Source organism: Salvia miltiorrhiza, chromosome 1 (genome assembly GCF_028751815.1).
Source record: "Salvia miltiorrhiza cultivar Shanhuang (shh) chromosome 1, IMPLAD_Smil_shh, whole genome shotgun sequence".
Lineage (NCBI taxonomy): Eukaryota > Viridiplantae > Streptophyta > Magnoliopsida > Lamiales > Lamiaceae > Salvia > Salvia miltiorrhiza.
The window spans coordinates 42,776,079-42,790,567 of NC_080387.1; the positions used below are offsets into that span (position 1 = coordinate 42,776,079).

The following is a 14,489-nucleotide window of genomic DNA, read 5'->3' on the forward strand; positions in this document are numbered from 1 at the left end:
ATCTAGAACATAGAAGTCTGCTGGGAAAATCAAATCTCCAACCTTGATCAGCACATCTTCCACTACTCCTTCAGGGTAAGCGTTAGACCTGTTAGCCAACTGTATGACCACACGGGTGTTCCTCATCTCGCCAATATTCAATCTCTTGTATACCGCCAATGGCATCACATTAATGGAGGCTCCCAGATCCATCATCGCCTTATCCATGTTGGTTCCTCCTATGTTGCATGGAATAGTGAACATCCCTGGATCCTTCCGCTTAGTGGGTAGCTTCCTTTGAATCACCGCCGATACGCTTTCTCCCATCACGTACCGGACTTCTTCCTCCATTTTGACTTTTCTTGAACAAAGGTCTTTCAAGAATTTGGCATATTTTGGAATTTGCCTGATAGCATCGAGTAGAGGTATGCTCAACTCAACCTTTTGAAACATCTTCATCATTTCACTTGCTTCCTTCTCTCTAGCTTTCTGTTTCAGACTTTCAGGCGTCCCGGGTAGGGTGCCTCGGTTGGATTGCTACCTCCAACTTGTTCATCAGTTGGACCTTTCCCGTTCTTATTCCAGCCTCCTTGAAGCAATTCAGCCTCTGCTAGCAGTTCTTCCTCCTTTTCCTCTTCCTCTGGAAACTCGGTTGGCACCACTTGGGCATGCTCTCTGGGGTTGATTCCCATGGCTGGGAGTTTACCAGCGTTCTCCTCTAGTTTGGCCACTGCCTTAGTCAAATGACTAATTTGCTGGTTAGTTTGGTTCATGCTGGCACGAATTTCATTGCGAAACTTCTCGCTCTCCTTAGTCATGCTTTCAATTGCTTCTTCCCAAGGTGCTCTCCGATGTGGAGGTTGGTAAGGAGGTTGTTGCTGATTCTGGTTGTGGTGTTGAGGTGGTCCTAACTGGTACTGTTGTTGATGCTGGTTCTGATTATACTGAGGACGTTGCATTGGTGCGCCCATATTGTTCTGCTGCTGGGGCTGACCATCTTGCTTCCACCGAAAGTTGGGGTGATCCCTCCACCCAGGATTGTAAGTATTTGCATAAGGATCGTACTTCCGTGGATTTCCATCATGTCCTCCGATGGCATTGACATCAACAATATCTTCACCAAAATTTGGACAATTTTCAGATTGGTGTCCAGTGGCATCGCAAAGGCCACACTGGCGAATCTTCTTTGGTATAGTCAAGCCCGAAAGAAGTTCCTTGAGTTCGTTCATGCTCTTTTCCATAGTTTTCTCCAGATTGGACATCCCTTCCTTCTCTTCAGCTTTCCTTGGTTTCTCCAGATTCCTTTCATGCCCTTCATCGCGTGATTCTTCTGCCATGGTGCCCAACAGTTGGAAGATTTCCAGCGGGGTTTTGCTCATCAATGATCCATTACAGGCTGCTAGTACCAGACTGCGATCGTTCCTCCGCATGCCCTTTACAAAGCTCTCCACCTGATCTTTTGGAGAGATCTGGTGATGGGGGCAATTGCTTAACATTCTCTTGAATCTCGTCCAGTATTCGTAGAAGGATTCTAGCCCATCTTGCCTGATGCTGCGGATATCCCATCGCATCCGCTCCACTCGTGCTGCTGGGAAGAATTCTTCCAAGAAAGCCTGTTGCAGTTGTGCCCATGTAGTGACACTCCCCTCGGGTAGGTCATACAGCCATCTTCTTGCATTGTCCACCAAGGTAAAAGGGAAAAGTATTAACTTGACATACTCTTGCTGTTCGTCATTTGATTGGTGCATGATTGTCATCTCAAAATCTTGGAGATGAGTATGAGGATCATCTCCTTGATATCCATTGAACTTCGGTAAGATCTGAAGCAATGATGGCTTCATGTCATACCGACGAGGTGCGAACGGATTGGCGGGTAAAGTGATTCCGTTCGGCCTCAAGTTGAGGTTAGTTGGATATGCCAACTGTCTGAGGGTCTGCTCCGGTACGGCTTCTGCATGCTCTGCTTTTTCTGCCATAGCTTCGCGTCTCGCTATCCGTGCTCCTGCGCGTAGTCGTCTTTCGGTGCGATCAATATCAGGGTCAAACACCAATGCTCTTACAGCTCTACGAGTTCCACGCATACACCAGTAGCGGAAAATGGAATGAGGAGAGAACAAAATTGTTGCGCGTCACTCCCCGGCAACGGCGCCAATTTTGGCACGCACCCGTCGTGCGGTGCGGACAAAATACTTGTGTATGCCCAGTACAGACAATACACGCTCCTACTTCTCACAATAAGAACTTAGCCTTAGCGGTAAGTGTAGGGTCGAATCCCACAGGGAGTGAGGAACCACTTTGTTCTCCTACGACAAACTGAGGTGTCACAATTCTCAATCTGTATACTCTGCACAAGAAATAAACAAGATCAATAATAACAAAGGGGTGAGGTTATTCGGTTAGGTCATAACTGTTGTTAACATTCGTTGCGGTCATAGGCACACTGATGATCCGTCTATGATCCATACAACTCCAAGGCGTGGCCCAAAGACATTGGGGCGTTTCAAGGAATTGTACTTCTCATATAGGATGGTTGATCTCATTATGGTCACTTGGTCCGAAGGTCACACAATCCCCGGTCACAAGGCAGTGCTTCACTCCTCCTTAGATAGTAGCCGTACCCGTTACTCACCAAGTATGGCCCTCACCAACCTTCTCTCCCGAGGTCCCCAACTTTGCGCTTTTGGTGACACATGCCTCCTGGACTCAACTATTTCCGGCTTTGTCAGCCGACCAGTCATAGACATGCTACGGCGCCGAGATTGCTTTCCTCGTTTGATAACCATGGCTTTATACCTCGTCACAGTTGATGGATAGTCTCTAGAGAAGCCCAAGACTGAGGAAGGACAGTGTATCCCATCAATCCTTTCCCCACCTTCCGGATCTGCAACGCCTTTTGTTGACGCTGCTCAGCTACTCGGTCTTGGGCATACCGATTGTTGTATCTTGGTATACCCTGGCCTTTGCTTGACATGGGCAGCGTTTTACCGAACGGAGATCACCCGTTAGGCCCCTACTGCTCATGGTTTCGAACAGATCCTTCCGGAACCACGAGATTCAACCGAAAGAACAAGTGCCTCACGAATGTTTACATGTTAACAACAATTACTTCCACCCCCTAAAACCTCACCAAGGGAATTACTCACACATAACACAATTCATAAATGCAAAAGGAATTAAACACATGATAGAATGAAATGAAATGCTGAAATAGATAAAATAGTACCTAGGCTTCAAGCCTTCGAACTTGTCCAAAAGTAATAACACAACGGAAAAGGGAAAATACGGAATTGTAAATTGTTTTGGATGCCACACACGGCGAACTTAGTTGAATACTGAAAGTAAAAACAAGAGTTTTTTGGGTGCCAAGAACTTCTTCACGCTGCACACCGTTGATCTTTTATACTGCCGGATGGTAGAGGCCTAACCCTGGCTGCGCCGGTTCCAAATCTTCGCCGGGATCTTCTTTCCTTAATTAGCTCGATCTTTGATTGATCCTGATTGAAGATGGCGTCCAGCTGCAAGCTTAGTCAACCTTTCCCATCCCTTCGGTCCTTCTAGTCTCTTCTTCTTTCTTCCACTTGTTTCTCGAGATCTCCGAGATTGACCTTCCTTTTATGGCTCTGGCTGTCTGCTTCTTCTGGTAACGATCAGACTGACTGCTCTTATTGGTGTGGCTCATACCAGGTGGTTACTCCAGGTTCCCATGCTCCAAGTTGAATTGGAGAGGTACTTGTTGGCCGAAGCTCCATGCTGGCAATCATGATTTGGCAATCTGGGCTCCGTAATGCCCATTCTGACCGCATTTCTTCCGTTTCCGCTCTACTGATCTTCCCTCCTCCACAACTTTGTTTTCCCCCTGGACAGACCTGAACTGACACAAATAAAGGGAAAAAGAGGGCCAAATGGCCCAAAAGTCGAAGACGCATCATCTGCTTGACTTGCAATCCGAGAAAGAAATTCATTTCTCCCATCATGGACATTTGAAACTTGTTCGTCATGATGTCAGCAAACTTCTTGCACATGCGTTCGGATTTGGATCCGAAAATTATGTCATCGACATAAATTTGAACAAGCAAGAGATCTTCTCCTTCTTTGAGAGTTGACTCAACCTAGAACACCTCTAGTTTGACTTGCAATAGAACAAGGACATTCTAGTGATGGTAAGCTGACCCAGTGTCATCTCTCAAGGAAAGTCTTAAAGGGCTTCTAATTGTATCGCAGGAAAACAGTAAAGAAAGCAGTAAAGAGATTGATTATTAAACTAAAACTTTGGAATTAAAAACTTAATTAAAAACCGAATTGTAAAATTAAACTAGGCGAATTGAACTATTAAACCCTAGACAAGACTTTAAAGAACTTAAATTAAACCTACTTATGAAAGTAAATACTTGTAAAAGTAAAAACTTCTAATCTAGGCATAAACTAAAGTGCATAATTTAAATTGCATAATTAAAAAGAAAGCATAAACATGAATGAAAAACGTAAACATGATTAAACAGAAATAAATTGAATTGAATTACGAAATTCCGTAAACGTCTTGAATGTGCAATTATGTCACGCAATCACAATCCAAGAAACTCAACTAAAAACTGAATTGAAATCTAACTTAAAGCAATAAAAACTCGAAACTATGAAAAAAACTATGAAAGCAAGTAAATTCCTAAGCTTCGGATGCCAACAGATCTCCAAGATGGCGTCTAAAACTAGGGCAAGGGATTAATTGGATTGGATTGGATTGGATTGGATATTTTACAATGAAAAGTATGGCCCTATTTATAGACTTCAATTCCCTATGGATCACCATGAAAGTTGCCATGCAAAGTAGAACTCGAAAGGCAATAGAATCGTGCATGATAAGGCAACTTTCCAGCTGTGACGCGCGCTCTGGGAACACTCCAACTTTGGCCGAATTCGGGACTCTCGCCAGCGGAATGGCTTCCGCTCTGGCATTCGCCAGAGGAACGGTGAATTCTCTGCTATCACCAGAGGAATGGCGATTTCTCTTGCTAGTGACTTTTCACTACTACAAAAATACACATACATAACACTTCATACATAACGGTTTTTTTAAAAACCGTTATGTATGAGCGCATTTTTATAAAAGACAACGGTTTTTATAGAAATCCGTTATCTATGTAGTGTTATTTATAAGCATAGATAACGGTATGAGGTAATTCGTTATAAATGAGTGTTATCTATTAGTTGCATACATAACGGTATTATCGAACCGTTAAAAAGAAGTGCTATGTATGCGATTATTCCATTTTATCTTTTATTTTCATAATTAATTTATTAATTAAATAATTAAAAATATAATATGAATTATATTATTATTTCTCCCTTCCTCACACCCCTCATTCACCTCCACCCTAGAATTATACACCACATCAACGCCTCCTGTAGAGGAGGCGACGTCTTCGATCAGCCCTTCCATGGTGGCGACGGCGACGCGCCCGCCACACCGAGCGGCAACGGCCATAGCCTCTCCATGTCGTGACTCTCATCCCTTCAGCCATAAACCCCGCGCCACCAGGTACGTTGTTTAGCCCTATTTTGTGATGATTTTGTGAGTTTTCCTGCTGCGCATTCGAGCTCGTTTCGTACCTTTGTGCTCTATTTTTCACGTGCTCAATGACCTTTTGGGTGTGCTTCTGTCGTATGCAGGAATCGGGAGTTACTGCGCGTTTTGGCATCGTTTGGAGTCGGTTGGGAGTCTGAGCTCACGGCGGCCGCCGTCCACGGCGCCGCCGCCCCACGGCGCGGGCCGTGCTTTTCTTGGAGTGAAACTGCGAAGGGCGCTCACGGCGCCTCCGTGTCACGGCGGCCGCCGTCCACGGCGCCGCCGTCCCACGGCGGCCGCCGTCCCTGTGTAATTCCGGCAGTTACGTTTTCAACCTATAAAATCTGATTTTTAGGGTTTTGAAGACAACTCCGACCCCAGCAGCCTCCACCTGCGATTTTATGCTTTTTCCCTTAGTTTAGGTAGAGAGAAACACTTTAGATACTTGTGGATTCCGCTAGATCGTTGTTTTCATTGAATCGTTGTAAGTTCTTCATTTTGATTAGTTAATCTTTACAAGCTTTCTTGTTATTGCATTGCCTAGATAATCGAGCACTTAGATAATGATATTTGATTTATGCTTTTGATGTTTTCATCGCCTAGATAATTGTATTGCTTTACGTGTTTGGGTTATTTATCGCTTCTAGATTAATTCGCTCAGAACCCTAGTTTTTATGCTTGATCGATTGCTTCATATTTATTTCTCGCCTAGATAATTTTACTGCTTTCTTTCTTTTACGCGCTAGTTAATCGGAGAGAGTGTCAGACCCAGCTTCTGATTAGAGTGTTTAGGTTTATTTCTGTTTCTTGTGTGTAGCACAGTTAGAGCCCTGTTTAGCCTTCCCTGAGAATACGACTTGGGTTGACTTGCCACCCTAGGATGACCTCGTACTATTGCGGGCGACCTTAGGTGTTAGTTTGGTCGAAACAAATTTTGGCGCCGTTGCCGGGGAAGACTTTAGGCATTTGATTGTGTTGCATTGTTTTCCGTGTTTATTTTTGTTTCTTTCTTTTGACTTGGTTATTTTCTCCCTCCGGTGCGTTTGATTTGGTTTGCTAGTGTTGTGTATGCAAGGTCGCCGCAGCTTGAAGAGAAAGCTTGCACCTTACTTTGACAACATTCACCGACCTCGTGAGGTCCTTTCTAGCCTGGAGGAGGAGTCCGAGTCCAGTTCGAGAAACTTTGTGGAATCGTAGTACCCTGAGGAAGATTGTGAAGAGGATTACCCCAGTCTCGACCAAGAAACCATGGCGGAGCGGAATGTACAGTACATGGGAGATTTCTCCAGGCCGATCATCGGGAACACTAGCACGTCGGCGATAGTGCTTCCCACGGCAGTCCGGAATTATAATCTGAAGCCCAACGACTCAAACCTGCTGCCGCTCTTTCATGGGATGCCAAGTGAGGACGCCTTACAGTTCATCCGTGACTTCTGCTCTCAAGTGCAAACTTTTCCACTGTTGGGACTCACCGAGGATCAGCTGAGACTCAAGTGCTTACCCTATGCACTCAAAGACCGGGCGAGGACGTGGTTGCTGTCCCTACCGCCAAACTCCATAACCACGTGGAGCGAGGCATGTGAGAAGTTCATGCTCAAATATTACCCTAATCACAAGACACAGGAGATTAGGAGCCAAATAATGAACTTCATGCAAGGAGCTGACGAGCCTCTCCACGAGGCTTGGGAGAGATTCCAAGAGCTCCTCCGCCAGTGCCCGCAGCACCAGTTAGCACCCGTCATGTTGATGCAGTTCTTCTATGACGGATTGATTCAGACGGCACAGTTTATGGTGGACAGTACAGCAGGGGGCAACATTGCCCGGAAGACAGCTGAAGAGCTCAAGGAGATCTTCGAAACGCTTGCCGCAAGTTCTCAACAGAAATCAGTTAGAGGAAGGAGGGTTGAAGCCAATGCAGTAGCTCCCAACAATGAGCTTCAGAAACAAGTAGCGGACTTGATGAGGAAAGTTCAGCACCTCACTATAAACCAGGTGAAGGCTCCACCCGTTCGCGCACCATCAGCAGAAGGATGTGGCATTTGTGGCGAATTTGGCCATGGAATTAACGCGTGCCATCGAATGGGTGAATTCCCACCTGAAGGACAAGCAGAAGTCTATGCTGCTCAGGGCTATCCAGGGAGGCCTCAATTTGAACAGAGGCCCAGCTTTAATCAAGGGCAACAAAATTCCAACTCGGGTTGGAGAGCTCAGCAGCAGAACTACACTCAAGCTTATCAGCAGCAGCAGCCCCAGCAGCCCCAGCAGTATCAACAGTTCCCTATGCAACAAGGGAATTTTCAGCAGCAGCAATACCAGAATGCTCCTCAACAGTTTCAGAAGCAAGCTCAACCGCAGAAACCGTCTCTCGAGGACACCATGCAGTCCTTTATGGAGATGACCAAACAAAACATGGAGTCTCAGAGTGCTACCATCAAGCGCCTCGAGACTACAGTTGGGCAATTAACAGGAGCCTTGACTCAGCTGCAGCAAGAACAGCCAACGGGGAGGTTCCCAAATCAGGACCAACAGCCACATCAAGCTCATGCCGTGGCGGTAATCGAGGAGAATGCCCCAATAACCATGGGGAGATGGAGAAGCAAAACCGTGGAGGCAATCAAGGCTACCCAATGCCCCAGTGAGCCACTGCCATCTGTCACTGATGCACTAGACCAACCACCACCCAAGCAAGGAGATCCAGGTAGCTTTATTTTTGATATTAGCTTAGGTGGGGTTGAAAAGGTGTTTGGAATGCTTGATTTGGGCGCGGCAGTCAATTTGATGCCGTTTGATATTTTTGAAAAATTGGGTAATAAAAGGCTGAAAGGCACGAATTTGAAGATAGAGCTAGCTGACGGCTCTATTAGTAGTCCACGGGGCCTTGTTGAGGATGTTGAGGTTGTTGTGAGGGGGATTAGTATTTTGACTGATTTTGTTGTGCTTGATGTGGGAAAGGGGGTTAGAGGAGAGAATGGGCATCTCGTGCTGCTTGGCCGACCCTTTATGGCTACCACCCATACTCGCATCGATGTGGGTACGGGAACTGTAAGTATGGTAGGGGCAGGTAGAGCGGTAACTTTCTCTGTTTTTGATCAAAAACCTACTACCCCCACTCCCTTAATTCATACCTGCTCTTATGTTGAAGCATTTGATGCTTTGGATGAGAACTATATTGTGCAGGAATTCCTTAATCAGCTGCAGGAGGAAGATGAGATCGTGGAGGAATTCCTTGCTAAACTGCAGGATGAGGCTGCCATTGAGCAGGAATTTCTGAAGAAGCTGCAAAAGGAAGATGATAAAGAGCAAGGCCTTCTGTGTGCTTTGCTATTGGAAGAGAAGCTTGATGAGATTGGGTCACGCAATGTCGTTGGATGCGTGGATAGAGGGCCATCCCAGGATATGAGCATGGAGGACTTTTTTGGAGGACCCGCAGCTGCAATTCAAGAAGATGTGTTTACAAGGGCGCTAAGGCAGCTGGAGCTTCAATCGGATTTTGGTTAAGGGGTTCTCTTAGTCGGGCTGGCGACTTAAAAACTAGCGCTGCATGGGAGGCAACCCATGTTTTCTTGCTTTTTCTTGTTTCATTTTCTTTCGTTTTGTTCGTGTTATGTTTTGTTGCTCCTGTTGTTTGGTGCAGGTTGTTGCGTTGGAGACTGCCTGTTCTGTGGATGAGAGGGAGGCAGACATCGTGGGACACTACAGACTCACCTTTGGATCAACGTTTAGGGAAGTTTCCTCTTTCACCCCTCTTTTTGTTTGCACTGAGGACAGTGCCAGATTTTAAGTGTGGGGGGGCGTTTGTTGGTATTTGTAAATCCTGTGGGTGTCTTCTTGTTGTGTCCTTGGGCTTTCTTGTGTTGGGGCGAATGGTCCCCTTGCCTTATTTTCTTGCTTGTTTCTAAGTGCATCGCATGTTGATAGTGGTTCATTGGCGATTCTGGATTGTGTCTGTGTTGTTTGTTATCCTCGTTTTTCTTGATTGATTTGTTCCCAATGAAGTGTAATTAGTTTAAGGTTTTGGTGCAACACCCTGATGAGCAACTTTTGACGTGATTTGTCCGGTAGAAGCTAGGGGGAGTGTTTTCAGTGCAAATTCCTAATATCATCCTCTGTGTTGAATTGTTTGGTTGGTTGTTGAGTTTTTGATAGATCTGGGTCTCTGCTCCTCTAATGGCTTCATTATGAGCATAGGAAACCACACGAGAATATTTTGGATCACCTCCAAAGGTTTAATCTCGTGAATTTTGGCCCATCTATTAAGAGCGAAAATAACTTGACCCAAAAAAAAAAAGAGAAATGTGAAAAAAATGAAAGAATGTGAAAAAAATGATGAGATATGATTATAAAGGAAATTGCATTAGGAAATTCACCCCTAGCGGAGAACTGGGTCTGATCGGATTGAGTTGTATCACCTTGTTGTTGCATTTTTAAACTTTAACTTTGAACATCCGATTGGGGACATTGATATCTTGAAGGATGTGGATTGGTTTGTGTTTGTTTGGTGAGAAGAATCGCTTGTGGATTTTCTGTCGATGTTGTGATTGTTGCTTGAGGACAAGCAAGGATTTAAGTGTGGGGGGGTTGTTTAGCCCTATTTTGTGATGATTTTGTGAGTTTTCCTGCTGCGCATTCGAGCTCGTTTCGTACCTTTGTGCTCTATTTTTCACGTGCTCGATGACCTTTTGGGTGTGCTTCTGTCGTATGCAGGAATCGGGAGTTACTGCGCGTTTTGGCATCGTTTGGAGTCGGTTGGGAGTCTGAGCTCACGGCGCCGCCGCCCCACGGCGCGGGCCGTGCTTTTCTTGGAGTGAAACTGCGAAGGGCGCTCACGGCGCCGCCGTGTCACGGCGGCCGCCGTCCACGGCGCCGCCGTCCTACGGCGGCCGCCGTCCCTGTGTAATTCCGGCAGTTACGTTTTCACCCTATAAAATCCGATTTTTAGGGTTTTGAAGACAACTCCGACCCCAGCAGCCTCCACCTGCGATTTTATGCTTTTTCCCTTAGTTTAGGTAGAGAGAAACACTTTAGATACTTGTGGATTCCGCTAGATCGTTGTTTTCATTGAATCGTTGTAAGTTCTTCATTTTGATTAGTTAATCTTTACAAGCTTTCTTGTTATTGCATTGCCTAGATAATCGAGCACTTAGATAATGATATTTGATTTATGCTTTTGATGTTTTCATCGCCTAGATAATTGTATTGCTTTACGTGTTTGGGTTATTTATCGCTTCTAGATTAATTCGCTCAGAACCCTAGTTTTTATGCTTGATCGATTGCTTCATATTTATTTCTCGCCTAGATAATTTTACTGCTTTCTTTCTTTTACGCGCTAGTTAATCGGAGAGAGTGTCAAACCCAGCTTCTGATTAGAGTGTTTAGGTTTATTTCTGTTTCTTGTGTGTAGCACAGTTAGAGCCCTGTTTAGCCTTCCCTGAGAATACGACTTGGGTTGACTTGCCACCCTAGGATGACCTCGTACTATTGCGGGCGACCTTAGGTGTTAGTTTGGTCGAAACATACGTCGCGACCTCAATCTCGCCGCCGCAATCTCGCTGCCCCTCTTCTCGTCTGCTAACCCTAGGTGCGCTCCATCTCTGACCTCAATCTCACCACCGCAATCTCGCCGACCTCAATCTCTGACTGCCACGCTGCGCTCCCATCTCACTGCCCCTCTTCTCGTCTGCTAACCCTAGGTGCGGCGATTCGCGCTGCCTGCCACGACGTGCCCCTATCTCGTCGCCCTGGTCCTCGTCGCTACCCTAGGCTTCGCGATCTGCGCCGCATCCCCCATCTCGCCGCCCCTATTGTCTGGTAACCCTAGCCGCACCGCCTAGTCCCCCTCGCACTGCCTGCTTTCCTCCCTGTTCTCATTTTCTCTATCCTTGTCGCATCTCCGATCGATTCATGCTCCAGATGCTTGGAATCTGGTGTTCTGCAGCTCTGACTCTTCTCTAACGAGGTGATTTTGTTCTATCACTCTTTGATTTTTGGTTATTTGGAATCTGAGGCATTGTGATGCTCCAGTGAAGAAGAACATTTACATAACATATTTTCAGTCCTAATCGAAACTTTGATTTCACCAGCAAGAATTAATTTCTTTCGCCTCCGTCGGTCCGGCCCCAGCCCCACCGGCCGACTACCGAAATATGCTTCTACCGGTGGAACAACGCCACACAGAAATTCATCGGGCGCCAGAGGTCCCAGAAAGAGATAGAAGACGAGCTTCACCTCGGAAAATGATTCGATTCTCCCTTGACCATTTCTGTGTCAGTATAGTTACACAGAGACGCCGAAGGTGAATCTGGTGAATTGCGGGAGCCGTTGGTGTCCCTATTTGGGCCCGAAACGATGGCGAAGCCGTGTCTGGGGCGGAGGCCGCTGCCGGAGTTCGATTCGCTTAAGCTGTCGCTGACTCATAAAATGGCGCGAAGCCGGTCCAGGCGCCCGGTCCATATCTTCCCGGTTCTAGGCCCAAGCATGTGAGATCCAGAGAGGAGATTCGTGGGGAGCCATTGACTAAGGAGGAAATTCAGGCGCTCAAAGAAAGCAAATATGGGTAAAGATTGTATTTTTAGTTGATTGTTGCTATGTGGCTTTGATAGTTGGTTTGTTTGGTTCTGTTTTATCTTTTTTGCTAGTGGTGTAGTTATAATCTGCCAATGTGGTAGTGAAAAATCTTGTCCGGGTTGAAAGTTTCTTTGGATATATGTCTTCAATACTTTAGATAACCAAACAGATATAAGTACAGAGATGACAAATTCTGAGCCACCTTCATGGTCTGTTAGGGACTGAGTTGTGACTGAGTTGTACTTGTTCCTAACTCCCATTTGCAGGGACTTGGATTTCGACATGCATTCTGCCGGGATTTATCAGATTTCCAGGTACTTGATGTGTAACAGATATCCTATTTTCATTGTTTCATGGAATTCTGCTACAAGAGAATGTGAGTTTGGTGTTATTATTTAGACTTAATAAGTGATGTCGTTACATGAGATGATTTGATACGCACGTTAGTAGTGAACTTTACCATATGGGATAGTGAAGTATGAGAAGTTGTCATTTCATCGGTGACAAATTCGTTTAAGATGTTTTCCATCTTGTTTTTAATACATTGAATGTGTGTTTTGGTGAATCAAGTTATTTCTTCATCTCAATATTTTGTGCATGACTTCTATAATGTCTGTAGGAACTTTTACCGTTGGCAACTTGTTTAGAATAAGCAGCATAATATCAAATTATATATGATAGTATTCACATGGATTGATTGTTATAGGTCATATTCACTAGTCCACATATTTAGATTCAGATATTAGTTTTTATTCTGTATAGGTCTATAACAATTATGTAGTTGTGGACACCCCTCTTGTATGTTCAATCAAGGCTCTCACTCATTTGAATGCGTGGATTTGTTGCTTAAGGTATTTTATTCCAGGAAGTTTGCTTCTTTAGTTAATGAAAGATTCATTCCAGGAAGTTTCGTTTCACCTCTTTAGTTGTAGTTTATTTCAATTTTTCTTGATTTTGCAGCCTTTTCATTTCATTAGTATCTGCTTTTGGTATAAATCTTCCCTTCAATTATATTCAGTATTGGGATTGATTGAATTGCTTTTCTTAAGTGCAGTCATTTCTCTTTTCAGGTTAATGCTTACTCAAAGAACTATTTTGTTGGGTTAAGCCCGCTGTCTTTTGCAGCAAAATATGGCGAAAGATTTATTGCATCTTTGCTTGAAGAGTAGATCCAAATTTATTGCATCTTTGCTTGAAGAGTGGATAATCAAAATCTAGGCAAACTCGCTGAATGTGCCCAGTAAGTTCTGCTTCTTACATACTGCAAATCATGCTTACTTTATACACACGAGTAATTTCTACATAGCACGAAGACGATCATTGTCTTTGTTCTTATCGATTTTCTTTCCAATATATGTTTATTTCAAAGTTACTCCCATGAAATGTGTAACTCGAGTTATATTTTTTTTGATTTATAGTGGTTTAGTTTCTGTGATTGCTTTTGATTTTTATTTTTTATTTAGATTCTTTGAATTGATAAAGTGAGTGATTGGACCTGTGAAGCCATGGCTCTGGTGAGTGTACTTTTGCTCTCTTTGACAGCCTGAACTAACAAAAAAAAAATGTAGAAACCAAGTACTTAATTCTTTAATTAAATACTTTAGATATTTTTTTTCTAACATCATTAGTTTTTCCTTCTAGTGCTAGGTAATTTCCCCTTTTTCTAACATCACTGTTGGTAATTTCCCCTTTTTCTAACATCACTGCTAGGTAATTTCCCCTTTTTCTAACATCACTGTTGGTAATTTCCCCTTTTTCTAACATCACTGTTTTTTTTAGTGTACTGTTGCTCTCTTGGTATTTTTTTTACCTTGGACCAAAAATCATATGCTTGTTCTTGCATCAATTTTGGGTACTTTTAGTGCTTAGTAATATTTCCTAAAAAATGTGAAATGGAGAAGTTTTTAGTGTTTATCATGATGCTCTATATTGTGATTCTTGGTTGGCTCTTTGTATGATTTTGTGGCAGGTTTGTGGTGGATTAAATGAGTCGTACGTTGAGCTGAAGAGGCTTGTGAATTCACAAGAAAAGTTGTACCATATGGCTAGCTAGTTGCATATTTAATATGTTTAGTATTTTTGTAAGGCATAATAGTATAGATAGAGCAGTTGTTGAATTTTGACTATATTCAAATCTTGTATGAATTCTTTTTTATGATAATAATATAAAATTAAATATTTTGGATGATATATAATATTATTATTGTTGGTTTTTATCATTTATACTGTTATGTATAAATTAATAGATAACGGAGAAATAGAAATCTAATTACGGTCAAAAACGTTATACATAACGGATTACCAAACGTTATTAATATAAAAAAACCGTTATGTATAGGTGTGTACATAACAGTGAATATTAAACTTTCATGACGGTTTGAAACGT

At 43.8% G+C, this 14,489-nt stretch overlaps 1 long non-coding RNA gene across 1 annotated transcript; it reads left to right on the forward strand.

The window, feature by feature from the left end:
- The first annotated feature begins 11,059 nt into the window (after positions 1-11,059).
- On the forward strand, positions 11,060-14,281 carry LOC131025865 (uncharacterized). The gene is made up of 4 exons (XR_009102191.1): positions 11,060-12,417; positions 13,174-13,343; positions 13,567-13,617; positions 14,073-14,281. It is a non-coding gene; the product is annotated as an uncharacterized LOC131025865 (long non-coding RNA).
- The last annotated feature ends 208 nt before the right edge of the window (positions 14,282-14,489 follow it).